At 44.2% G+C, this 27,840-nt stretch overlaps 1 protein-coding gene across 2 annotated transcripts in view; it reads right to left on the bottom strand.

Annotated features, from left to right (window-relative positions):
• Positions 1-4,747, bottom strand: part of BCAR3 (BCAR3 adaptor protein, NSP family member) — a 109,154-nt gene extending 104,407 nt beyond the window's left edge. For both annotated transcript variants that reach the window (XM_040406676.1, XM_040406677.1), the window contains exon 1: positions 4,626-4,747. The gene's annotated coding sequence lies outside the window, so the exon portion shown is untranslated. The remainder of the gene's footprint in view (positions 1-4,625) is intronic.
• Positions 4,748-27,840: the final 23,093 nt, after the last annotated feature.

Genomic DNA, 27,840 nt, shown 5'->3' with positions numbered 1-27,840 from the left:
CAGTCATAATGAAGTAAAAAATGATGTGTGAAATGAAATCTGTGGAAGCAAATTTCGAACAAATCTGCTACTTCTTTTATTTGTGCATTGTTGTTTGCATCACTTCATTAAGGAGCTGGGGAATACAATATCTCCTTAAATGGCGTGAGGAGTCTTATAGGCCATGAACGCTTCTCTGGAATTCTGGGAAAAATGTATGTATGCAAATGAGCTCTTAGAAAGCTCTGCCTGATGCCACCAGATGTAAGGCAGCTATCCTACAAGTCAATGCTCGACCTTTTGAAAGGCCTTGAGACACGACTTGGATAATAATTAAGCCAGAAAAAAAAGGTGCATCTCAGGCCACGCCCCTTTTTTTAGTGACATTCCACCCCTTTTTGATAAGCCCCACCCCTATTTGAGCAAGTCAATAAAAGTGTAGAAACTCTAGTTGCTCCAAATTGCATCAACACTGCACCAATTTGTGCCACTTTTTAGGAAGATTTTAGGTGCAGGTGCATTATTAAATCTGGACCAAAGTCTACCTAACCAAGTCACATAATAGGGGGCAAGCAGCCTCATCCAAAACAGCCTTGGTCATCTAAATCTGGCACAAGGAACATAAGAATTTTGGCCCTCTTAGTAAATCCACTAGCAGTACTTAAAATACTTTCATAGGGACAAGTGCATCAGAAAATGCATTCATTAATAAAAAAACAAACAAAACAAAACCAAAATTTGACTTTAATGTACATGAAAGAAAAGAACGAGGGAACTTCACCGCTACAGTAGTGATGTTTGCCACTCCGGATATGAAGAGGAGGCATGTACCGTACTTCTTGAGAACGTATAAAGAAAGAAGGAATGATGTGTTTGTATGTTGATTATAGCACAACGTGCCAGAAAGTTACACAGAACAGGTCAGGAATCTCATCTGCTCTCCAATAAACCTGTGATCTGCACAGAACCTACCAGGAAATGCATGCTTACACGAGTCCTGCCGTCTGCTGGTGCGGTGGCGGTGTTGTGGTGTCGGTGGTCACCACGCAGTGCCGCGCCAAATTTTGAGTAGGTTCCCACTCGAGGAGGCAACCTTGTCGGGGTGAGTGGGCTTATGCTTTTTGATCAAAATGTGTACTAAAATGCCTCATGTAAGCATGCAACATAGGGGCCTGTATACTATTTATGGCGCTGAGAAGCGATGTTAATTATGCTGAGAAGCAGTTATTAGATCAAAGAATAACATGAGGAGGTGTGATCCAGGGTCATTCTTGTTTTTTGATATTTTATGTGTCCTTCCTATGTTTCTTTGTTTTTGGCGTGAGATATCCTGGTATAAAAGGTGCAAGATGACTATTGAAATAAACTGGCCATACACATACGACTCTCATTAAGCTGAAAGCCGTCTCTCCCGATCCTATCATACATAGGCATGCTTGTCTTTATGGAGAGGGAGGAATACATCAGGTGTCAGGGGAGAATAGGAAGGCCCCGTACATATTAGTTGGTCAGCCAAACATGCCCTCACATCAGTCATCAGGGGTGAGCTGGCAGGCCCCATACACATAGATGGCTGGCCAAATCCTCCCAAATTGGATGGTTCAACCAACATAATGGGCATGGCCAGCTTTAGGGTATTTTCACACGTGGTAAAATAAATCCACAGTGAAATCAGCAACCTTATTTTTAAGTTCATGTGGATTTCGATTCAGATTTCATTGTGGATTATGATTGCCTATCAAAATCTATGGAGAAATTGGGCTTCACAAAATCCGCAACACATGCTTTCCGCAGTGGGACACAGACACAAATGTAAGCTCCACAGGAATACTAGGGAATTATTTATGATGCAGATTTTTCCGAATATATGCATTCTGCCACGTGTGCAGGCACCCTTAGTAACCTTACTCTACAAGCACAAAAGTTTTTTTTCCCAAAGCTGGTCATCGGGGGATATCTGAAGTCATAGTGTACCGTTATCGGAAAGGCATAGATTATTTTTCCTATTAAAAAAGGGAAGAGTCAAGAAACCACAAGGACATTTTCAAACATTATTAAAAGGTCGTCTTCTTAAGAAAAGAACATTTTTATTAGATCTGGATATATTGTATAAAGTACAGCCACCTTGTCTACACTGTGGTTTCCAGTCCCACACCTGCTGGGAGGTCACTGGTTGTCAACCTTGCAATAACCTTAGGCTACTTTCACACTAGCGTTTTAGTTTTCCGGTATTGAGATCCGTTATAGGGGCTCAATACCGGGAAAAAAACACTTCAGTTTTGTCCCCATTCATTGTCAATGGGGACAAAACTTAACTGAACAGAACGGAATGTTCCAAAATGCATTCTGTTCCGTTTAGTTGCGTTCCCAGACCGGAGAGCAAACCGCAACATGTTGTATTTTGCTTTCCATCCTGGGATGCGGAGCAATCCGATCACAGGCCCATCATTACTATACTTCTAAAACTTGGGGGGTACTATCCCTCCTTGGGGAGAGAGCCCCTTAATCGGCGGGAGGAGACTTAGCTTTTTTTCTGGATCCGGAAGTGTTCAGCAAAAATGCTTCCGTTACTGATAATACAACCGTCTGCATCCGTTATGAACGGACCCGGTTGTATTATCTTTAATATGGCCAAGACGGATCCGTCATTAATTTCATTAAAAGTCAATGGAGGACGGATACGTTTTCTATTGTGGCAGAGAAAACTGATCCGTCCCCATTGACTTGCATTGGGGGACATGCCGGATCCGTCTTGCTCCGCATCCCAGGACGGAAAGACAAATACTACATGTTGCGGTTTGCTCTCCGTTATGGTAACGCAACTAAACAGAACGGAATGCATTTTGGAGCTCAGCTCAGTTTTGTCCCCATTGATAATGAATGGGGACAAAACTGAAGCGGGTTTTTTTTCCCCCCGGTATTGAGCCCCTATGACGGATCTCAATACCGTAAAACTAAAACGCTAGTGTGAAAGTACCCTTAGACATTTGTCTACATGTAGAAGTTCTTAGGAGACACATGAAACCTTCAGGGCCATTTGGTAACCATTTCCAGATGATACTGCACTGCGATCCACCTTCATCTCACTATGCAGGTCACAAGAACTTGGAACACCACGAGGTTTCATTTGCTAATGTACATGGAAGTGATGAGTGGATAATACATCATAACTGTCAGAGAGGACAAACCCTACATGGCAGAACCTCTGGAAATTAAATTGGACATGCTACTACTAAATATTCAGAGACGGATCCCGGCGACAGACACAGAGAATCCATAAGAATATTACTAAGCCCAAATGAGTTGCCCTTCCTGCCATTGGTACTAGAGAACACAGGAGCCATTCAAGACCACCGTCCACATGGCTCATGTTAATCTATAGCAAATATCAGAAGACGACGATACATTTTCCACCTGGAAATATTTTGTCAGACATGGACAGATCATTTTTTGGAGCTCATTCACTTGACGCTGTTACATCCGGATCCGTGAAAAAAAGATAGCGCACGGATGGATTGCGTGCACTATCCGTTCTTTTCCATTGAATGGACGGGTCTGATCCGCAAAAAGGAAACAGAATAGGGGTAAAGTTATTTTCTTGGACTGGGCAGAGGGATTCATTAATAAAAAAAAAGATACATATTTGTGACTAGACCCATGTGTGTAACTATAGCCATAGCACCCATAGGACTTGCTATGGGCCCCAGATTGGGGGGGGGGGGGGGGGGCTCAATCAGGTGCAAGAACATTGTACCTTTTTGTGGGGAATAACAATAAGGTGTTTTGTTTTTTCATTTTTTTGCTATAATATGGGTTTGCTGATATATGGTGCTATTATACATACCTTTATTTATTGCTACTTATGCTGCTGTTTTAATTTTCTTACATCTCATTTTGCTCGGGGGCCCTATGTATTATTGGTATGCCCCTGAATAAATAGCCCCATTGACTTTTATGGGTCTGCTTTTGTCCTTTATAAAAAAAAAAGTACAAAAAATTGGATAGCACATTGAATAAGAATACGGTCATGTGAATAACCAGTTACAAATGCTACGTATCACCCATATTATCTGCACGACCACAGCTAGCACAATTCTACTATCCAGCCGGCTCCACTCCACATATAATATTGTGAGATTTAAAAAAAAATAGTATACGGTAAGAATCAATGACTACGGCAGGAGATGGAGTTCAACCCATTTACAATATAAGCTTATAGTCAATGACCCAGTTCCTTATCAGAAATACTCCTGAGATCAGTAAACTGAAATATAATGTATTATCTGTATGAAGTGTTTGCAAATTCCAATCTTTATGGCTGCTCCAGCGTGCATAGCCCTAGGTGACTTCAAAGCCATGTACGTGTACCCTCAAGAATGACCTGGAGGTCCAGTATCTAACGCAATCCAATTCGGTATCTAGTCACAATAAGAAATAACAGCAGGATTCACTCCTCTCCCATGGGTGCCATTCACCCTCACAACTTTAGATATGCAAGAATCATACGGGGACAATCACATCTTATTCATTGCTTTCTTATTCCTTTTCCTAAAGGGTCACTGGTAACTCTCCACAACCCCAGATCACCTCTGCACTGGGAACAAGGGGTACAGTTTAAAGGTAGGGCAGCTTAAATAACCCCTCACCTGTGTGCCTATGGTAAGAGTCTGTTATCCAGCCAGCATAGTGTCCAGTCCAGGTCCAGAATCATGAGCTATGTCAGTTCAGCAGTATTCCCACATTCTCCAGCTCAGATCCAGCAGCTCTACCAGCAGGCAGCTCAGACAGCAGCAGCAGGGCAGGCTCAGCACTTGGCAGCCACTCCCCTGCCCTGCCTGCTTAGTGTGATGGGGAGCCTGGGGCTGCTCATTTACATGGGATGACCCAGCTCTGCCCTGCACACAGGGCACATGGACACATTCACTGCCCATTGTCTGCAGCGGCTTGTGGTGTTACTACTGTTTGTTTGTAGATGTGGATACTGGTTACACGGGTTAAAAGGCAAGAGTATGGAGAAGACAAGAAGCCCCGGGACATGGAAAATAAAGCAAACTGAAGAGATACGCTGTATATACACGTGACATCAGATTTTTTAATTGACTACATTGTAACCAGAAAGAGATAGGGGGTCATTTATCAAATCAGATATGTCAGTTTTGTGGTCTAAAAAAGTCACAAGTGACAAAATTTGTGACATTTTGTGATCTTCGGCACTTTTCATGTTTAAGAGCTAAAAGTGAGATTAGACCTGGATTATGGCTCATTTAGTATGTGAGACATTTGCAAAAGTCACAAAAAAGCCATATCCCACGGTCTACCTTTACACCTAAGGGTCCATTCACACGTCCGCATGAATGGGTGCACATCATTGCGGAACGGGTAAGGACCCATTCATTTCATGCTGTGCGCGTCTGGAGTTCCGTTCCGCAGTCCCGCAAAAAGGATAGAGCATGTCCTATTCTTGTCCGCGGCCACGGACAAGAATAGGCATTTCTATCATAGTCCTGGCCGTGTGCAGACCGCAAAACACTTGTGGACGTGTGAATGGACCCTTAGGCTAGGTCTACACGACAACATTAGGGCACAACTACACTGCAACATTTGTAGCGCAACATTTTGTTGCACCAATGTCGCGCGACAATTTTTATAATGGCAGTCTATGGTGTCGCACTGCAACATGCGACATGCTGCGACTGCGACGCGACAGTCGCAGAAAAATCCATCTCGAATGGATTTTCTGCGAGTCGCAGTCGCAGCATGTTGCATGTTGCAGTGCGACACCATAGACTGCCATTATAAAAATTGTCGCGCGACATCAATGCAACAAAATGTCGCGCGTCAAATGTCGTCGTGTAGACGGAGCCTTAAAGGGGTTGTCTCACTTCAGCAACTGGCATGTATGATGTAGAGAAAGGAAATACAAGCCACTTTCTAATGTATTCTTATTATCCATTTTGCTTTCTTTCTTGGTTTGATTCATTTTTCCAGCACATTATACACTGCTCATTTCTATGGTTATGACCACCCTGCAATCCAGCAGAGGTGGCCGTGCTTGCACACTGTAGGAAAAAGTGTCGTCTTCTCTGTTGGCCGGGACCACAGGAGTGAGCATAGACCAGTGCTTTTCCCTACAGTGCGCAAGCACGACCACCTCTGCTGGATTACAGGGTGGTCGTAACCATAGAAACGAGCAGTGTATAATGCGATGGAAAAATGAATCCAGCCAGCAAAGGAGACAATATGGAAAATAACAATACATTAGAAAGTGGTTTGTATTAAACTTCTCTATATGATACATGCCATTTGCTGAAGTGACACAATCCCTTTAAGGAGTAAACCACATAGCACTCACGCCACATACAGTATATCATTACGGTGCACCAGTTCATAAATTGGTGCAAGCACACAAAGCAAAGCCAGACTTAGAACTGACACAAAAACAACCTCAAATTATAAATGACCCAATGATACAAAGTTTATATGACTTTCTATCAAATTATTTGAATATATTATACCATACAAGTGAAATAAAGGAATTACTTTCCCAAAAGGAAGCTAAATAACAACCATTACGGTCCATTCACATATTTAGCACAGATTCTGCACCAACATGCTCATCAAATCTGCAATCCGCTAACATTCTGCCTACAATAAACGCTCGCATGCTCCAGAAAATAACCTGGTGCTGAAAAAACAAAATCTGGGAGAATAAGTAGTACTCTAGTTATGCTGGTGGATTCTTCACGGAAAACTCAGGGGATTATCCCCACGCAGAATATCCCCATTAATCTCCAGCACAACAAACTAAACATCCTTGGATTTCTGCCCCAAATCCTCTAGTAAATACATACATGTCGGGCCTGCCGTGTGCAAATCTAACACGTGTGAACATACCTTTAGGCCACCTGCACACGAGTGCGATTGAACGCACTTAACATCCGCACAAATTTCCGTGCAGATTTATGTGCGTTTCTGCAGCATATCTGCACCAAAATCCACAATCCATGTCTAATTGCGGATTTGTCGCAGCTCTGATCCCGCCATTGAAAAGGGTGAAATTCGCAGCTAAAACTGCAAACATAACTGACATGCTATTTAGGCCGAATGCACACGGCCGTGAGCGGTCCGTGGTATCCCGGCCTGGCATCCTGCTGACAGCAGGAGCGCACGGCGTCATTGGTTGCTATGACGCCGTGCGCTTCATGCCACCGCTGCACTACAGTAATACACTCGTATAGATCATACCACAGGATGCCAGGCCGGGATACCACGGACCGCTCATGGCCGTGTTCCACAGCCGTGTGCATTTGGCCTTATTTTGAAATCCACACAGCAGGTCAATTTCCACACAAAAAATCCGCCAAGTGGACAAGAGATTTGTGTAACCTCATACAATTTGCTGGTACTGTAATATGCTGCAGTTTTTCAAGTGCAGGTGGCCTTACACCTCCCAAGCTTTTGACAAATCTGCTTAGTGTTCTACTTCTGCCTAAGGGCTCATGCACACGACCGTATGCATTTTGCGGTCCGCAAAAAACATATCCGCAAAAAATACGGATGACATCCCTTTGCATTCCGTATTTTGCGGAACAGAACAGCTGGCCCTTCATAGAACGGTACTATCCTTGTCCGTAATGCGGACAATAATAGGACATGTTCTATTTTTTTGCGGAACGGAAATACGGACATACGGAAACGGAATGCAAACGGAGTAACTTCTGGCTTTTTTTGCAGACCCGTTGAAGTGAATGGTTCCGCATACAGTCCGCAAAAAAAACGGAATGGACACAGAAAGAAAATACGCTTGTGTGCAAGAGGCCTAAGACTTATGGGGGCTGAACTGGTTGTGACTCAATTGTAACAAAGACAGCTGAATAAAAGTTTTAACATGACAGAAGGAAACAACCTAAGGCTACATGCACACGACCGTATGTGTTTTGCGGTCCGTATGCCATCCTTTTTTTTTGCGGATCCATTGTAACAATGCCTAAAACGGACAAGAATAGGACATGTTCTATTTTTTTTGCGAGGCTACGGAATGGACATACTGATGCGGACAGCACGGTGTGTGCTGTCCGCATTTTTTGCGGACCCATTGAAATGAATGGGTCCGCATCCTATCCTCAAAAAAAAACTGAATGGACACGGAAACAAACAACTTTCGTATGCATGTAGCTTAACAAGGATTTATCATTTGAGGATATTTATTTTAGGGCAAATGCTCCTTAGGCTCCATTCACACGTCCGTGGTGTGTTGCGGACCCGCAAATTGCGGATCCGCAACACACCCGCCCAGGACCCCTATAGAAATGCCTATTCTTGTCCGCAAGCTGCGGACAAGAATAGGACATGTTCTATCTTTTGCGGAGCTGCGGACCTGAAGATCGGGGCTGCGCTCCGCAAATGCGGATGCTGACAGCACACTGTGTGTTGTCCGCATCCATTCCGTCCCCATAGAAAATGAATGGGTCCGCACCCGTTCGCAAAATTGCGGAACGGATGCGGACCCATTTGCGGACGTGTGAATGGAGCCTTAAAAGGGATGTCTGGTTTCAGTAAGAAACGACAACACTGGGAACAGCCTGCAAGGAAGAAGTGAGCTGTACTCACCGAGCAGACTCATCGCTGCTGCGCCCATTGTCTGGTTTCGGTGCACTGCGTGTTGTCAACGTAATGTCACTGCTACAGCCGGCAGAACTGGAGCGACGGTGCTGGAGACACTAGGTAAGTACATCAAACTTTTTTACTGCAGCCTATACTCCAGGGTTGTTCAGTTTCTTACTGAAACCTGAACACCTTTAAGAGTCAATTCACACAAGAAATATTTGTTGCCTAATTTTAATGGTCCCACTCATCAGAAAAGAGCCTGCAGAAATGCATGCAGTTTCTGTAACAAATCTGCTGTGACTGGTAACAAGAAGTCATCTCCTATCCACTAGACAGAAGAGAACTGTTTTAACGGTGGCGGTCCGAACACTAGGACTCTCACATCCCCCCAGATCCACTGAATGGGGTTATGGTCCAACATGTGCACCACCACTACATTCAAAGCCTATGGAACTACCACAGATACCGAAGAGCTGTACTCGGCTATAGTCAGCAGTTCCATACACTTTGAAAGGTATAGTGGTGCACACTCAACCATGGCTCCATTCAAACAGGGGACACAGTGATTGGTGACTGTCCAAGCAGTCAACCACCAGGGGCGGACTGGGCATAGAACTTACAGGGAAACGTCCCGGTGGGCCGATGTCTAGGGGGCTGCCTGAGCCCTCCTCAGGGAAGTTATGGTCTAAAGCTCTCACAGTTCCTTAATGGTGGGGGCATCAAGCATTTACCTACTTGGCCGGGGGCTGCCCTCCTGACTCCTGAATTCAACTCTATCCCCATCCTGAGGCACATAGAGTAGGAGGATAGAACGTGGCAGCTGGCACTGGCCACCACAGTGGGCCTGGGAGATATTTGGTTCTGCTGAGGCATTATTTTGTGATTCACCGTGTAATTTGGTTGTGCTGGGGTGGTATTATTAATGATGCTGGCCCTATCTACTTTTGTTGGGTCTGCCTTCTGTCAATTTGGACCTGCCTACAACATGGGGCCACTATAAGTTCCCAGTCCGCCCCTGTTAACCACCCACTGCTGATCTAACACTAGGGGATAACCTCTTGTTACCAGAATATATATTTTTTTCCCAGGTGGATTTGAAGGCCACATCAAGAAAGGTCATGTCCCTTCTTGGTGCGGCCTCCAAATCCACAGGCAGGGCCACGGCAATCAAGGGTCACCCTCAGATTTCTATCATGGATATGGTGAGACATACAAGTCAGATATTTCTGACGTGTATTTTTACTGTGTGAACATGCCCTAACCAGTAATTGCTATGTCCATGGTACCAAAAACAACTAGTACCAACAGATGGCAACCTATCAAATTTTTTGGCACATTTATGGTTAATTCTTACAGTTCTCTGGGAAAAATGCATGGACAGATATGTAAAGATATGAAACTTCCCACAATACACACATATTCAATAGGATTTTTTTTTTCCAGTCACAGCCTTATTGGTAAAATGATCTCCTTTTATAAGAACCCATTAGTTATATATAATATAATAGGCAGGTCATTCAAAATGTGAAATAAAAATGACTATCGCACCCCCAGACTTTTTCATGTTTAATTGTCACAAGTTTAATTAAAGGGAAACTGTCAGCAGTTTCACCATGCTAAACTGCTGACAGCAAAAGGGGGGGGGGGGGATGTTGTGATGCAGCTCCATGCAGATAGCACTTCAACCACTACAGACTGACTGTACCATTAAGCCTTGTGTATAGCTGGCTTTAGCTGTACAGGTAGTGTGCAGTAGTCTGAAACACACCTCCTGCCTCACCAGTGGCTGCGCCTGCTGCTCCTCCCTGAAGTTGGCACACTGTGAGCTTACACTGGTGTCAGGAGGTCAGCACATGTGGACAGGATTTCCCTTACACTAAGGGCTCATAAACACGAATGTATTTTCGTTGCGGATCGGATGCGGACCCATTCATTTCAATGCAGACAGGACACCGTGTCCTGTCTGCAGCAAAAAACTTATGGCCGTGTCCATGAGCCCTAAGTTTGCAATTACAAGATCGTATGTATTTTACGGTCCGCAAAACGTCGATCCACAAAAAATATATATGACATACGTGTGAGGTCTGTGTTATATACGTTTTTTTGGTGGACCCATTGTAACAATGCCTATTCTTGTCCGCAAAACCGACAAGAATAGGACATGCTCTCTCTTTTTTGCAGGACTGCGGAACGGACATACGAATGCGCGACAGAACACAGTTTGCTGTCCACATTTTTTGTGGCCCCATTAAAATGAATGGGTCCGCATCCAAACCGTGAAAAATCGGATCAGATGTGGACCAAAAATACAGTCGTGTAAATGCGGCCTAAAAGTATGGATTCATGAGAAACGACTAGAAGTGTCTGGCAGCTGCTTTCTCCCCATTATATACACGTGTGTATGAGGGAGTCGGAAAAGACTGCTGTTGGGGGAACGTTAAGCGAACATCTAGTCACTATTTCACTTTAGTTAAAATATTCCCTGGATGCCCTATACATTGGCACAAAATGGCCAAAAACTGTCACTTCCTTTTAAAAAGGGGTACATTATTATACAAAAAATCAGGACATCAGCATACCAAGTCTACCAGGAGCAATGCTGTCTGTGAAAATCACAAAACACCGCATTCCTCATCATGAGTACGTGAACTACTTGTCCTATAATGATGGCCATAAAAATGGCTGTCAATTCAACACTTTAGTCAGCCTGATGTGTTTCACCCTGGGGTGATATCTGTCATAGACCGCACTGCAGGCAGCCACACAAGTCTTAGCTCATTGTGATTTTCATTGCTGTGGGCTGCGTGAAATCTGTCATTCAGTTGTCTCCCTCCGGTAAACCAAGCAGATCACCACAAATGAATAAAAAGTTGCAGAGACGGTATTGCAGGTATCTAGAATCTCAGAGGACGTTTCATTCAACGTCCTGCAGTAAAGGAGATAGGTTTCCAAAGTCATGCCTTGGGGTAAAAGAGCGTCCACTGAGACCCCGACGTTGCTCTTCACAAGCTTTACTGATTCTGTGAGGGCATCTCTACCTTGACTATATGTGTAGTGTTGGATGTTCTAGTACACAACACAATAACTCCAACGAAGTATCCTCACTCACTAGGGTTTGGGAACCAAATAAGGGACCAGAATGTCAGGGGGGGATCCAGATTTCAATATATTTCACTAGAAACCACTTTTATAATATTGTGTGAGCCCAGATGTCTCAATGTAGATGATACTTTTTTTTAACCAAGGATATGGGCGCTGCTGGTAGCCTGAAGAAAATACTAGGATGGGATCAAAACGTGGTGTCTGGATTTAGGTTTTAACTATTTTAAACTCCAACCTATACTGGGTCGTGACCACAAAAGTGAGCCAGCAGCACCCATATGCTTGGAAAAAAGGATCTCCATTGAGACACTGGTTCTTATCCAGTACTAAACCTAGACCCAAGCCAGGAAGGTACGGGAGAACTGCCAAGGAGGTGCAGCAGCATGGCGAGAGGCCTGTACTAACTAAAGCCAGCTCTAGTGTGTGCCTATTGACTCTCCAAGGCATCTGTATGAGCAGATATACTGATATCTACCTTATCATACAATATTACACCAAGAAGCGCCCTTCTGTTCTTTTTATCTCTACACCTACTAGGGTTATTGAGAAGACACACTAGCACATAGGCAAATAAACCTCCAGAATAAATTATCCCATTCCACATTTGGTTACCAAAATTGGCCAAGTACCCATTCAAAGTTATGGAAGAACCAGCCTTTTCAGACTGGTTAATATACTCTGAAATCATAGTGAATGCTATGATACAGCCAGACTCACTTTTACCCGATGACCATAAACTAAAATGTACCCGTCCTGGACTATTATTTAATTTAGCATCTGCAGTGCATTACAAAAACCGCAAAGGCACAAAAAATGTTCATATACCAGGAACGGTAAGTTGTCAGACTGAAGCAATGACTTCTACTTCCTACTTATACTGATATGTGAAAATAACAGAATGGGCTCCAGTGCCAGCTTCTCTCTGTCACCGCTCGTCTTGGTGCTCCTTACAAGCCAGCAGAGCTAAAAAACGGAGAAGGAGCGGCAGCATGAAAGTGATGGCACTCGACATTCTGTCCTGCCTCTTGCATGTGGCATTAGAGTTATGATGTCCTCTCTGCCATCTTGTTTTATTTTAGGCAAGTTTTAAAATAATTTTCAACATCATTAGACAAAAATATCTCTATGTTGTTGTTTGGCACCAAACGTAGGTGCTTCAGAGGACAGCTGACCATACGTGACATCAGTTCAAAGAAGCAACCATAGAAATGGTCAGTGTAGGGGAAAAAAATAAGGTTTTCCAAGGACCACATTTTGGGCAATCTTAAAGGGATTATCCCATGATTAGGGTAAAGGAAAACGAAAATCTGAAATAATATAGTACGTTGCAATTTCTAACAAAGCTACAACCAGCCCAGTACCTCACATGGATCTAGAGACCCCCCATTCATTGCTCCAGTTGATTGGCTAGATTTATGTAAAGCTGGAGAGCTCAGGGGTGTGTCTTTTTTTCTGCAGCTCGCCTCTCTCCCTATTACAGCTCAGGGGGTGTAGCCTTTCTGCTGCAGCTTTCCCTCTATCACAGCTCAGGGGCATGTCCTTTCTGCTGCAGCTCTCTCCCTATCACAGCTCCGGGGCATGTCCTTTCTACTACAGTTCTCTCCCTATCACAGCTCAGGGGCATGTCCTTTCTACTACAGCTTTCTCCCTATCACAGCTCAGGGGGTGTGGCCTTTCTGCTGCCGATCTCTCCCTATCAAGGCTCAGGGGTGTGGCCTTTCTGCTGCAGCTCTCTTTCTTTAACTATCACAGCTTCTAATAGTAGATATGGCTGGTGGCAGTTAAAGGATGGAACTGAGCATGTGCATCGACCTCAGCAAGATGGACAGAGAAATAAAAAAATAAAAAACTGCAGATGGCGCTATATTAATATATTTTTTTTGATAACTCAGTGACTACTAAAAATTTTTAATGACATGCAATTACAAAAATATTCAGATCCTGCTGGTTTGGAAAAGGAATCACAGTTCTAGCTACTTAGGGATCGGAGGACAATGGTGCCATTTGCTTGTCTATGATGGCCATAGGGGGTTAGATGCCATTGCTTTTGTTTGTTTGCCCTCTCATTATTGCCTTGTATGTATCATTGCCTTCTATATCTTTATAGAGGACACTGTAGCACTACACTATTCACATACATTGTTCGGCTAGTTTTTTGTCCACTTAGCCAAACCTTAGGCCCATTCTTGCAAAAGCAATCAATTCTGAAGAAATGAACAGTGTGTGGCCAAGAAACATCTACTGTCCAAACCAAGTATTTCTGTCATTCTGTCTCTATCATTTACAAATGAATGAAGCACAATGTGTAACATAAAAGTAACAATATCCTCAGTCTTCAGACAGTGTTTTTATGACAAAGCCATTGATGAGCCGGGGACAAGACCAGCCATGTTGTAACAGACACAATAGGATGAGTTTTGCCAATCCACCAGCCACAATGCAGGGATTATGTAGTGTGAGAGGGGGCATGTCTCTAATGAGACCTCAGTGTGTGCGGGCATTAGATCACTGACAAACCACAGTCCCCAGTCACAGTTTAATGACAAATGCTTGTGCGCTGCCACATCTTCCAGTGCTCGGCTCTATGGAGTAATATTTCCCTGTATATGAAAAATGCTCCACTATATTCCTCATGTACGTTACCTTCATACAATACTAGTTTTGCTGGGAGTGCTTCTTTAAAGTGGATCGGTCGCCTCTTCTGACTCGTCTGTTTTAGTAAATCCTTGTATTCCCCACAATAATAAAGCAATTCTGGAGCATCTTTCCTGTGTTGTACTGTCCCTCTGTCATTTAAATAATCTGATACTGTCCAACGCTGGCTGTGTAGGGACACACCCTCGCTGTTGATTTGTTCATAAACTGCTAGAAGGAATAAGAGAGGAACTGAACAATGCAGAATTATAAGAAAAGATGCTCAAGAATTTCTATTTTACAGGGAATGCAAGTATTTACTACAACAGGTATATGTTGGCAGAGCGGACAGGTATAGGGGGAGATTTCGCTTTCTGCGCCAGTCTTGATCCCCTGTACTGCTGCAGGATGCACCTAATTTATGATGACACACACGCCGTGTGCCTGACCAGAAATCTACGACAACTGCTAAGTTTACTATAAAGCTAAGCTGGTGCTGCTAGAGACTTTATCCACGTTTCTATTCCACAACATGGCATAAAAAAAATTTAAGTCACAGATTGGGGAGCGCACCATATTTGCGCCCTAATTAATGACTTCTTCAGCTAGGTGGTATTTTTTGCACTGGCACACATTATAAGGGGACATTTTTTGTACTGTCACATTATAAGGAGAATTATTACTACTGGGGGCGTTATGGTGGGCTTAGTAAAAGGGGAATGTGGCCTTCCGAAGCCCTCCATATTTACTATAATTTAAACCAGAAACTGGTACAAATTGCAGCTGAAATCTATGCTAATTTTAGCTGGTGTAGACTCTGGTGTCTGGCGCAAGGAAAGCCAGAAGATGCACCAAATTTATTAAAGGGGTTATCCAACTCCTATAATGACCCCCCCCCCCCCTTCCCGTCGCTCCTGATCCCCACATGGCTGCCGCTGCACCTCCACATTGCGCAGATCAAAAAACATCCGGCGACCGGGGGTGACAGGGGGGCAGCCAATAGCAGGCCACAACGGGGACGAGCCTCCCTAGTGTCACCCACAATGCTAGGGAGGCTCGTCCCTGTCGCACCCTGCTATTAGCTGTCCACCCCTGTCGCCAATGTTTTGATCTGCGCGACGGGAGATTTATTCTATATGAGGGGTCTGGGCATTGGCGGGGGGGGGGGGGGCATTTTAGTGGTTGGATAAACCCTTTAAGAGGCCTGTACCTCTTAATAAATTTGTAGCATCTTACTCCAGCACAGTTGTGTAGGAAGTGGGAATCTTAATGAATCTCTCTCCAACATCCACTCTCTTGTCTGCATAGACTGCAACATCTCTACCCAGGTGATGCAGGGCCGCACCGCCAATTAGTCGAGGTGAGGCAATAGCCTCAGGCGGCGCGGCCCTTTCATTGTGGAAGCGCTCATCTCCATAGTCATCTGTATAGCCGTCCTCAGGACAGCGATACAGATGGATGCTGTGGGCAGGGGAGAGGCATCTCCCTTACCCGTTCCTCTCATAGGCTGCAGGCACTAGGCCGGTGCAGACCTGAGCCGTACAGCGCAGGACACAGGCCAGAAGAGGCCTGCATCGCATCGCTGCCAGCCTGATGGAGGTATGTGAGGTTTTTTTTGTTTGTTTTTTGGTACAATACAGGAGAAGAGTGTTGTGGGGGCACTTCTTAGTGGCACATGATTAGGGGGGCATCTATGGGGGGGCACTTCTTACTGGCACATGATTAGGGGGGCATCTATGGGGGGAACTTCTTACTAGTACATGATTGGGGGCATCTATGGGGGCACTTTTTACTGGCACATTATTGGGGGGCATCTATGGGGCACTTATTACTGGCACATTATTAGGGGGGCACTTTTTACTGGCACATTATTGGGTGGCATTATGTGGGCATCTATGGGGGCACTTCTTACTGGCACATTATTCAGGGCATCTACTGAGGCCACAAAGAAGGGGTATTTTATACAGGGGGCACTATGGGGGAAGGGGGAGAGGAACACTATAGGGGCATCCACTGAGGCCACCTAGAAGGGGTATTTTATATAGGGGACACATTATGGTGAGTACTATGGGGAAGGGGGGAGAGGAGTACTATGGGGTCATCTACAGGGGCACTAAGAAGGGGTATTTTATACTTGCAAATTATGGGGGACACTGAGGCCATCTACTGGGGCACTATATAGGGGCATTTTATATTGGTACATTATGGGGCACTAGGAAGAAGGGGGAGAGGAGCACTCTGGGGGCATTTACTGGGGGCACTATATAGGGGTATTTTATACTGGCACATTATGGGGGCACTAGGGGGATATTAGCTCAACTGGGGGCATTAAAAGGTGGTATTTTTTGCACTGGCACACATTTTAAGGGGGCATTTTTTGTACTGTCACATTATAAGGAGAATTATTACTACTGGGGGCCTTATGGTGGGCTTTATTACTACTGGGGGTCTATGGGGAACATGATCACTAGTATGGGCACTATGGGAGCATTATTACTTCTGGGGCACAGTGGGGACATGTTGGGGGCACTGAAGGACCACTATTACTACCATGTGTGCTTTAGCAGAGAAGTATTACTATTAGTGGGACTTTGGGGAGCACTATTACTGTGGGGGCACTTTGGCACAGTATCATCTTACCTCAACTATTTTTGGGGGACGTTATGTTTACACTATTAGTGTCAGGGGCACTATTTGCTGGACGCAGTTATTTTAGGACACTGTGTGCCAATAATTATTGAAGGGCACTATCTGTGTGGTACTAGTATTATCAGGGGGTTTATCTGTTTCTGCAGTATAGTATTAGGGAGCACGGCGGCACAGTATTGGGGGTAGTAGGATGATTTGTCCAGAAGATGGGAGGATGATGGAAAAGTAGTAAAGTAAGATTTTTTTGTAAAACTGCAGAGACGAGAAATGGCTGAAAAATGGTGGTCTGGTCTAGTCTGAAAGGAGAAGATGAGGAAAGAGAACGTCTACATCAAAGGAGACGTCACTGGATGTAAGAGGTATGTGGCGCTGTATTAAGCCTGATTCACACGTCAGTGTTCCACGGACAGCATAGTGCCCATTCATTTTAATGTGTGTGTACCGACATCAGTGTTTTAGCATGGTCCGTGTTTTCAGCACGGACGCATGCTCTATGTTGTCCGTGTTCACGGATCTATCACGCCCATCAGTCTATAGGTCTGTGAAAACCATGGATGCCACCCGTGTTCCATCTGTGTTTCACGGATCATTAGGAAGAGATGCTTTGAAATTTATTTTTTAGCTGTTCAGTGTCAGTGAAACACGGATGGCACACGGACCCAACACGGATCCTTCATGGACAGCTTCACGGATGCATCACTGAACACCTTCTCACGGATTTGAGCACGGACACGGACGTGTGAATGAGGCTTTACCCTGTATGTTCTGTAGTGATATACGTAATGTTAGGAGGGAAGGGGTTAGGTTGAGAATTTGGTATGGGGGGGGGGGAGGCTTTTTAAATTTTAGCCTCAGGCAGCAGAAAGGCTAGGTGCACCCCTGAGGTGATGCACACATACATATACACAGTCAAGTCACATTATTGTGGGCACCAGCTAGTATCCAGAGTAACCGCTATGTGCAGCATGGACAGAAACTAGACAGGCTGGGAGTGACTCAATAAGGTCCTGGTAGTCGCAGATATCTGGAGCCATGCTGACTGCAGTGCATCCTACAGCTGCTGGAGGGTGCATGGGGGAGAATTCATAGAGTGAACATGACGATCGAGGTGGACACACAGATGCTGGAGGGTGCATGGGCGAGAATTCATAGAGTGAACATGACGATCGAGGTGGACACACAGATGCTGGAGGGTGCATGGGGGAGAATTCATAGAGTGAACATGACGATCGAGGTGGACACACAGATGCTGGAGGGTGCATGGGGGAGAATTCATAGAGTGAACATGACGATCGAGGTGGACACACAGATGCTGGAGGGTGCATGGGGGAGAATTCATAGATCGAACAAGGGATATGTGTGCAGACTATCACACACCTTATATACCCACCGAGCCAGCTCACCACACATGACTTCCTTCATCAGCCACACACTGCCAACGTCGAAAGTAGGAAGTGGTCATTTTTGAGATTGCCATCTAAGGTCTTTAGATACCTAGCTTTGTGTCTGGTTCTCAGGTTCATGCTGGACCTGCTAACTAATTATCGTGATTAGACTTTTCTCTCTTTGGCAAGAAAATCCAAAGAAACCATTTTGTGATCTCCTCTCTAAGGCTACTTTCACACTTGCGGCAAGACGGATCCGACAGGCTGTTCACCCTGTTGGATCCGTCCTTCCGCTATTTCGCCGTGCCGCCGGACCGCCGCTCCGTCCCCATTGACTATATTGGGGACGGCAGTGCACGGCGAAAGGCTGCCGAAGTAAAAGTCCTGCATGTCCGACTTTTTAGTCCGGCGGCTCTCGCCGTGCACTGCCGTGCTGTGCTGGAGCTCCGCCCCCGTCCCCATTATAGTCAATGGGGACGGAGCGGCGTTCCGGTGAAATAGCGGAAGGACGGATCCGACAGGGTGAACAGCCTGTCTGATCCGTCCTGCCACAAGTGTGAAAGTAGCCTAAAACTTTCCTGATGTGTTTCTCATCATGCATGGCTGGGGGGCACATTTAGGGCTTTCAACCTCCCTACTGGGTACCTGATACACGAGGAGGAAGGATGATGTCAGCGAAATGGCCTCAGGATCAGGATGTAAGGTGAGCCACAGTTTCACATGGTGGGAAACAATTGGGAATCAGTGTGGCAAGTATTTGAAAAAGATAATGTCAGCCCCTGGAAGCCTTTATATATATACTACAAAGACAATTTAATAGCAGCCTTACGTTATAGCAGCCTAGATTACAGCCTAATTTACACCTCGCAGTGATCATGTAAAATGGAACATCACGTCTGGCCGCTGACAACTCTTTAGAAGCCATTTGATTCATAGTTGTGAAACTCACCAAACGAAGAGTATTTCATATGAATGAGCTCTACATAAAATACAGCCACTCACGGCTTTGCAATTACGTTGCGCTAGGTTTGCAGAATTTGGGCTCCTCTCAGCATTAGGAATGCAACATTTGTCGGATTCGGCCATAAGTTATATCCACCAAACAATTTAAAATCCCTCAAAGTAGTCAGAAAGACATGAACATAGGCCAGCTGTCACACAGATTGCACTGACTATTGTAACCCTGCCGTGAAACAGTTTGACAAGTAAAGTGAAGTTTCAATTTTGCATGGAACATGGCATTAAACCTCTGTAACCTCCTGATTATGTCATAATCACTCCTGGGCTAGAGAAAACGAATACAAGGCACTTACTAATGTCTATGATTCTCCATATTGCTTCCTTTGCTGGCTGGATTCATTTTTCCATCACATTATACACTGCTCGTTTCCACCGGTTATGACCATTCTCCAATCCAGCAGCGGTGGCCATTATTGCACACAATAGCAAAAAGCGCCGGCCTACTGTATGCACACTGCGGTTTTTCATATAGTGTTTAAGCATGACCACCACTGCTGGATTGCAGGGTGGTCATAACCCCTGGATATGAGCAGTGTATAATCAAGAAAAATGAATCAGGCCAGCAAAGGTGGCAATATGGACAATCATAATACATTAGTAAAGAGAAATGAGAAATGCTGTTTGCTGAAGTGAGACAACACTTTTAAATCCAATATATCGTAAAGAAGGGTACTCATTGTCAACATCAATATTGTCAAGAACTGATATTTCTTTAACAATAAGAAGAAACTGTACATGGCAAGAAATAAAAACAGTGACACCTTCAGGTTATTAGACTACACTACACTACTTTATATACTCATTGTACATACCTTCTGAATAATCTGCTGTCTACTAAAAATCCAAAGCCATATGTTGAAAAGTCTTAAAGGGATTCTGTCACCTCTTTTTACCCTATAGAGATGCGGACATGCACGGCTAGATCGCCGCTAGCATGTCCGCAATATACCTGTCCCATATCTGAGTGGTTTTATTGAGTGTAAAAAATTATTATATTTTATATATATATGTAAATCAGCCTGGTAAGGAGCCCAAGGGGCCGCACTAACCTTTCTGGAGCCCAGCCACCCCCCTGTGAAGGAGCCCAGCACCGCCTGTAACCAGCAATCTCCTCCTTGCTCACAAAGTCAGATCGCCGTAATCTCGCGGTGCGCGAGCTTGCGCATGCGCAGTTCCTTCCCTGAGGCTGATGCCAGCACAGGGAAGGAACACTATGCCGGCACTGCGCATGTGCGAGCTCGCGCATCGCGAGATTACGGCGATCTGACTTTGTGAGCAAGGAGGAGATTCCTGGATACAGGCGGTGCTGGGCTCCTTCACAGGGGGCCGAGGCTGGGCTCCAGAACGGTTAGTGCGGTCCCTTGTGCTCCTTACCAGGCTGATTTACATATATATATTAAATCATTTTTTCCCCTTCATAAAACCACTCAGATATGGGACAGGTATATTGCGGACATGCTAGCGGCGATCTAGCCGTGCATGTCCGCATCTCTATAGGGTAAAAAGAGGTGACAGAATCCCTTTAGGCACTGAATCGCCAAAGACACGTGCTATACTTTTATACACAGCCCCCTAAAAAATGTATAACTCATTGAGGCAGAGGGAGTGCTGAACACGGGTCGGGGGGAGAGCAGATTCTTGCTATGTACCATAGAGACACAAGCCAACGATAAATAAATTATGATTTATTCACAGTCAGTGATTTCGAGCCAAAACCAGGTGCGGCTCTAAACACAGAACAGGTGCAGATCTTTCCCTTAGGCCGAGTTCACACGAACGTGTGTGACCCGTGCCCGTGCTGCGGGCCGCAATGCACGATCGCCGGCCGTAGGTCAGCCGCATCGGATCGCGGACCCATTCACTTTAATGGGTCCGCGATCCACCCTTTCCGCAAAAAGATAGGACATTTTCTATCTTTTTGCGGAACGGAAGTAAGGGAGGCAACCCCGCGGAAGCACTCTGTAGTGCTTCCGAGGGGTTCCGTTCCGCGCGGCCGTTCCGCAATTCCAGATTTGCGAACCCATTGAAGTGAATGGGTCCGCATCCGTGATGCGGAATGCACACGGAACTGTGGCCGTGTATTGCGGCCCGCAATACGGCCACGGATCACACATGTTCGTGTGAACTAGGCCTTATACCTTATCTCTGTGGAGACTCCATTCTTTGTTTTCGCTCACAATCTCTGATGGGAATCACTGATGGAAAGCACTGACGTGTGAATAAGGCCTCTTGCACACGACCGTATGTATTTTGTGGTCCGCAAAAAAAAAACGGATACGCAAAAAATACGGATGACATCATTGTGCATTCCGTATTTTAAAGAATGGAACAGCTGGCCCCTAATAGAACAGTACTATCCTTGTCCGTAATGCGGACAATATTAGGACATGTTCTATTTTTTTGCGGAACGGAAATACGGACATAGGGAAACTGTTATACAGGAGAATGTAAGGGAAGTAGTCAGGGTCCTCAAGCTGAAGAGACGTTGACTGATGCAACAAGGCAACAACCCAAGTAGATCAACTAAAGAATGGTTGGGGAAGAAGATTTGTGCTTTGGACAAGTCTTGAGACTAAAGGGGATTTCCAACTGCTTTACCGTGATTGGTGGGGGCCTGGCACCCAGGATTCCCACCAATCAGTTGTTTGATGAGGCTGCGGCACCTCCCCGACTTACCCTTGGCCAGTCACTTCACTTCACATCACTTTTATCGGACACGTAAACTAAGTGAATTGGGCTGAGCTGCGATACCAAGCATTACTTTTTCTTGCAGCTGTATGACCATCTACCTAAAAAACTAATGTCCAGTTGAGAAACCCCTGTGGGTAGATGTTGAGGACACTGGCATGCCAGGAAGTCAAATATTTGAGCATATTGTCAGCGGATTAATGATTTGCATTTTGACTGGGAGATCTAATATTTGACACTGGACTATATAGGAAAAAGCGGCAGCAAAAAGCTTGACAAGGACCCAGGATGGTTGAAACATTGCTATTCATGTTTGGGAAATAAAACTGCACTTTTTTTTCTACCAGTGATGGAGTGCTGCAACTTTTTCGAATAGTATTCTAAGATCTGACAAGCCAGGACGCCCTCGCTTTGCACACCCTACCATCAGCTGTATCTACTGGGTTTGTACTCTGACACCGGACTGTAGCACATGTACATTCTTCTTTCACCTTCAGTGCTTTACGATGACACTGAATTAAAATAAATATCCAGAGTTTTCAATAAAGACTGTTCTGGGTATAGGTCAAATACAGGTATACAATAAATCAGTTTGTTAAAAATAATTCTAGTTGTACAAAAGCACGTCACGGCTAATGACATGCACACGTGACCACTGAGGCCAATGACTAGCTGCAGCGCTCTCATGACCAAGAAAGGGACGTCATCACTTCCAGTCCAACGAGGACTGGAAATGGCAGTGATACAAGCCTTAGCGCTGGAACAGTAGGAGATTCAAAAGGTGAGTCGTGTTTTTTTTTTATTTACACACAAGTTCCTGCCTGCTTTTAACTTTTCAGTTACCGTACTTTTTGCCTTATAAGACGCACTAAGGTTTTAGAGGAGGAAAATGAGAAAATAAATATTTTTCATCAGACCTCAGATCAGAACCCCAGTCTTCATCAGACCCCTAATTTTCATCAGACCTCAGTTCAGACCCCCAGTCTTTATAAGACTTCAGATCAGAACCCCAGTCTATATTAGACCTCAGATCAGACACCAAATCTTTATCATAACCCCAATCAGATGCCCAATCTTCATCGGACCTCACATCAGGCAGTAAAATAAATAAAACAACTTACCTCTCCTGCTCGGGATGGTGCCGCCACTCTGCATATTCAGCGCTCTCTTCCTGTACTCACCGCTCACTGGTCTTCTGCCGGCGCTGCACTGTGACCTGACGTCACACAGTGCAGAAGACCAGGGAGTGGTGAGCACAGCCAATGCTTGCAGTGCTATACTCACTGCTTCCCGTGCCTACTGCATACTAATGAGCTCTTCCATAATGAAACCGCTCATAAGTATTCACTTTATAAGATGCACTGCCATTTTCCCACCACTTTTGGGGGTAAAAAGTGTGTCTTATAGGACAAAAAATACAGTATGTCGAACAACCATTAAAAGTCTAGAGTGCTGAGCTTAGAAAAAAAAGACTACAAACATGTACTGCACATAATTATTATTTATTTTCCATTGTGCATATAGTGCCAACATATTTGAGGCGCTGTACAGATATTTTCTCCATTTACAACCCCATAGGATAGGACATCAGATCGGTGCGGGTCCGACACCCCCACTGATGAGTTGTTAGCAGGAGCTGTGGTGTTAAACAGTGGAACACCACTGCACCCTACACCCTACAATGTGTACTGACCATTTTCGGGTATGGTATGGAGAGGTCATCAATATGTTAGTCGCGGAAAAACCCCTTTAAGATAATGCAGTAGGTTTACCAGCAGTTCTGTGTGAACTACAGATAAGAAGCAAGTCATGCCAAACAACAAACACATCTTTGCTACATGAGTATAAATATTATTCTGAACAATCAGTGGACTAATTAATCCAGCACAATTACCTTCCCACAGAATTCCCATAACTTATTCTAATTATTGTGATTTATTTCTAGTAGAATATCTACCTAGATGCCCCAAGGTCACAATAACCAGTATCAGGAGAACAAAGTCTATCGCGTGTTTTGGTTGGAAGTGTATAAAAAATACCTTCTATGCCGTAATCTGTTACACTAGACAAGCACCAACATGACATCTCCAACAGCAGAAACACAGACTCTCATCACATAACCTGATTTTAAGTAACACAACGATATGTCAAAATGGATAATGGAAAATGGAGCCTTAAAAAGGATTGTCGGAATAATAATAATACAAATAAAAAAAATTTAAAAAACGGCGAATGGCAGGGATGCTGCTTAAAAAATATTCACGGTTGTCATCAGTATCAGGTCATCAGTATCAGACTGGTGAAAGTCCGAATCCCAGCAATCAAGCTTGTTGAAGAGTCCATAGCGCTCATGTGTGCGCTTTGTCCTCTTCAGTGTTTACCTGCATGTCGTGTAGTTACTGCTGCTCGTCCCATTCACATATATGGGAGAGAAAAGAATAATTACACCGCACCGCCGCTATAATCTAGACCAGGGATCAGCAACCTCCGGCACTCCAGCTGTAGTGAAACTACGACTCCAAGCATGTACATTTGCTTAGCTGTTTTCAGAACTCCCATAGAAGTTAATGGAGCATGCTGGGAGTAGTAGTTTCACCACATCTAGAGTGCCGAAGGTTGCTGACCCCTGTTCTAGGCTGTGTGCAGGGAAACATGAGCGCTATGGACCCGTCAACAAGGTGATTAGTGGGCGTGCCTTGTGTCAGACCCCCGCTGATTTGATATTGATGACCTACGTGTGGATAGGTAATCAATATCTAAAACACTGCAAAAATGAAAATGGTGTGTGCCACAGGAATATCAACTACAATAATTTCCTTTGGCAAATAAAAATGAAAATAAATTAGAAGCAATTATACAACAGTTACAAATAATCTAACCATGATGATTTTTTGCAATGGCAATCGTCACAATGTTTCCTCTGATAACTATTTTCATAGGAAATCATTGTGGTTGTGTCACGGTCGTCCTTCTATTTTGCGCTCACTGACTTTCACTGGGGGCAAGAAAGCAGAGCAGCTAGACTGCCACAGAGAAGGACTGTGGAATAAAGAATTTGCACTTGTCCTATAGGCTAACAATTATAAATTCGACCAAACAATATAAATACCACTAAACAATACCAAACCTATGGCAAAGGGAAATGTGTAATCACATGCCAACATTAAACAACAAAAAACCTACAGATGGTACTTAGTCGTAAATAGTAATATTACAGCATAAGATGTAATCAAGTAGCTTGGGAAAATATTAAATTACCGTTTTAACAAGTGAAATGTAAATGCTGACAGCTCACAGCACGTATAATACTTTCTTCTTGGTTAAAAGAAAATGACAAGTGGCAATTGTTTTTGTGAACAATTCTGACATTCCCAAGGCCTGGAAGGAAGGTGTAATGAAACCCGAAACATAAATGTTACATGTGTCAAATAATGGAAGCTGCCCCCATGTATGGAGCGACAATACATAAACAAGGCACAGCTAATGGGATTCATTGAAAAATCTCCATTCGTATACGTATATAATGTTCCATTGGTTTTCAATTTAAAAGGCATCTGTCAGCAGATTTGTAGCTATGACACTGGCTGACCTGTTACATGTGCGCTTGGCAGCTGAAGGTATCTGTGTTGGTCCCATGTTCATATGTGTCCACACTGGTGACAAAAATAAAGTTTTAAACAATGCAAATGAGCCTTTCAGAGCAACAGGGGCGTTGCCGTTACACCTAGAGTCTTCGCTCTCTCTGCTCCTGCTGACTCCTCCTCCCCCCCCTCTCCATAGACTTTCATTGACATGCGTAATATGACTGTTCTGTTGAGATGGTCTTGGATGGGATTAAGGCATTTTTCAAACGGAAAAGCAATTAGAAAGGGAGGGGAGGGGAGAGGTAAACAGCTGATAACATGAGAACTAGACATTTCTCACTGATGATCATCTCAAAATAATCTATGGCACACCAAAGATTTGTCTTGCCAAGTGGTGCTTTAATACATCTTGTATATCTTTACATAATCAATTGTCATCCAGATATAGAGACTAAATAGGTAGATTATTGGGCGTATAAAAAAGTCCCAACGTTTCAGTCAAAACTGACCTTTTTCAAGGGATCTGAAAAAGATATTGATAGCAAACGTGAAGTATTGGAAACACAAAAGATCATGTCCATAGGTGTAGGAAAAATGGCTAATAAACATAGTGGTTAATAAACAGTCATATATAAACTCACCTAAAGAATTATTAGGAACACCTGTTCTATTTCTCATTAATGCAATTCTCTAGTCAACCAATCACATGGCAGTTGCTTCAATGCATTTAGGGGGGTGCTCCTGGTCAAGACAATCTCCTGAACTCCAAACTGAATGTTAGAATGGGAAAGAAAGGTGATTTAAGCAATTTTGAGCGTGGCATGGTTGTTGGTGCCAGACGGGTCTGAGTATTTCACAATCTGCTCAGTTACTGGGATTTTCACGCACAACCATTTCTAGGGTTTACAAAGAATGGTGTGAAAAGGGAAAAACATCCAGTATGCGGCAGTCCTGTGGGCGAAAATGCCTTGTGGATGCTGGAGGTCAGAGGAGAATGGGCCGACTGATTCAAGCTGATAGAAGAGCAACGTTGACTGAAATAACCACTCGTTACAACCGAGGTATGCAGCAAAGCATTTGTGAAGCCACAACACGCACAACCTTGAGGCGGATGGGCTACAACAGCAGAAGACCCCACCGGGTACCACTCATCTCCACTACAAATAGGAAAAAGAGGCTACAATTTGCACGAGCTCACCAAAATTGGACTGTTGAAGACTGGAAAAATGTTGCCTGGTCTGATGAGTCTCGATTTCTGTTGAGACATTCAAATGGTAGAGTCCGAATTTGGCGTAAACAGAATGAGAACATGTACCCATCCTCTGATGGCTACTTCCAGCAGGATAATGCACCATGTCACAAAGCTCGAATCATTTCAAATTGGTTTCTTGAACATGACAATGAGTTCACTGTACTAAAATGGCCCCCACAGTCACCAGATCTCAACCCAATAGAGCATCCTTGGGATGTGGTGGAACGGGAGCTTCGTGCCCTGGATGTGCATCCCTCAAATCTCCATCAAGTGCAAGATGCTATCCTATCAATATGGGCCAACATTTCTAAAGAATGCTATCAGCACCTTGTTGAATCAATGCCACATAGAATTAAGGCAGTTCTGAAGGCAAAAGGGGGTCCAACACCGTATTAGTATGGTGTTCCTAATAATTCTTTAGGTGAGTGTACATGTATGTATAACAATTAATACACTGTAGAAAAAGACTATATAACATCACGTCCATGGTCCATGGTAGGTTAGTGAACAATTAGACAAAAGCAATATGTAGAGGCAAAAGGAAGGGTATAGAGCAAAAGGTCTCTTTGTCTGCAACAACTCGTTAAGTTGGATTATGTAATCACCTTTTATCCATCCTTAAATGTACAACCTGGGCTTCCTTACACATCAAGACCTCTTGGTTATATTGGTACTAAATAATGGGAATATTGCAGTACCTGTGGCCGCTGTTTCCTTACAGATAAAGGCCATAATAGTTACATCAAGGATAACGTATAGCGGTTAATACAATGTAATCCATGATGATGGATTTATAATACAGAATGATGATATTTAGATGGTGGTAAAGATAGAAATTTCTATTGCAGTACCGGTGGCCGGTGCATAAGAGAGGCAGTCTGGATGTGCACGCCGATCTGGCGTGCCGCCTATTTAAGAGAAAGCTAAAGTGTAAATGATC

This window comes from Bufo bufo, chromosome 9 (assembly GCF_905171765.1).
Source record: "Bufo bufo chromosome 9, aBufBuf1.1, whole genome shotgun sequence".
NCBI classification, from domain to species: domain Eukaryota; kingdom Metazoa; phylum Chordata; class Amphibia; order Anura; family Bufonidae; genus Bufo; species Bufo bufo.
This window is presented reverse-complemented; position numbering and strand designations above follow the sequence as displayed.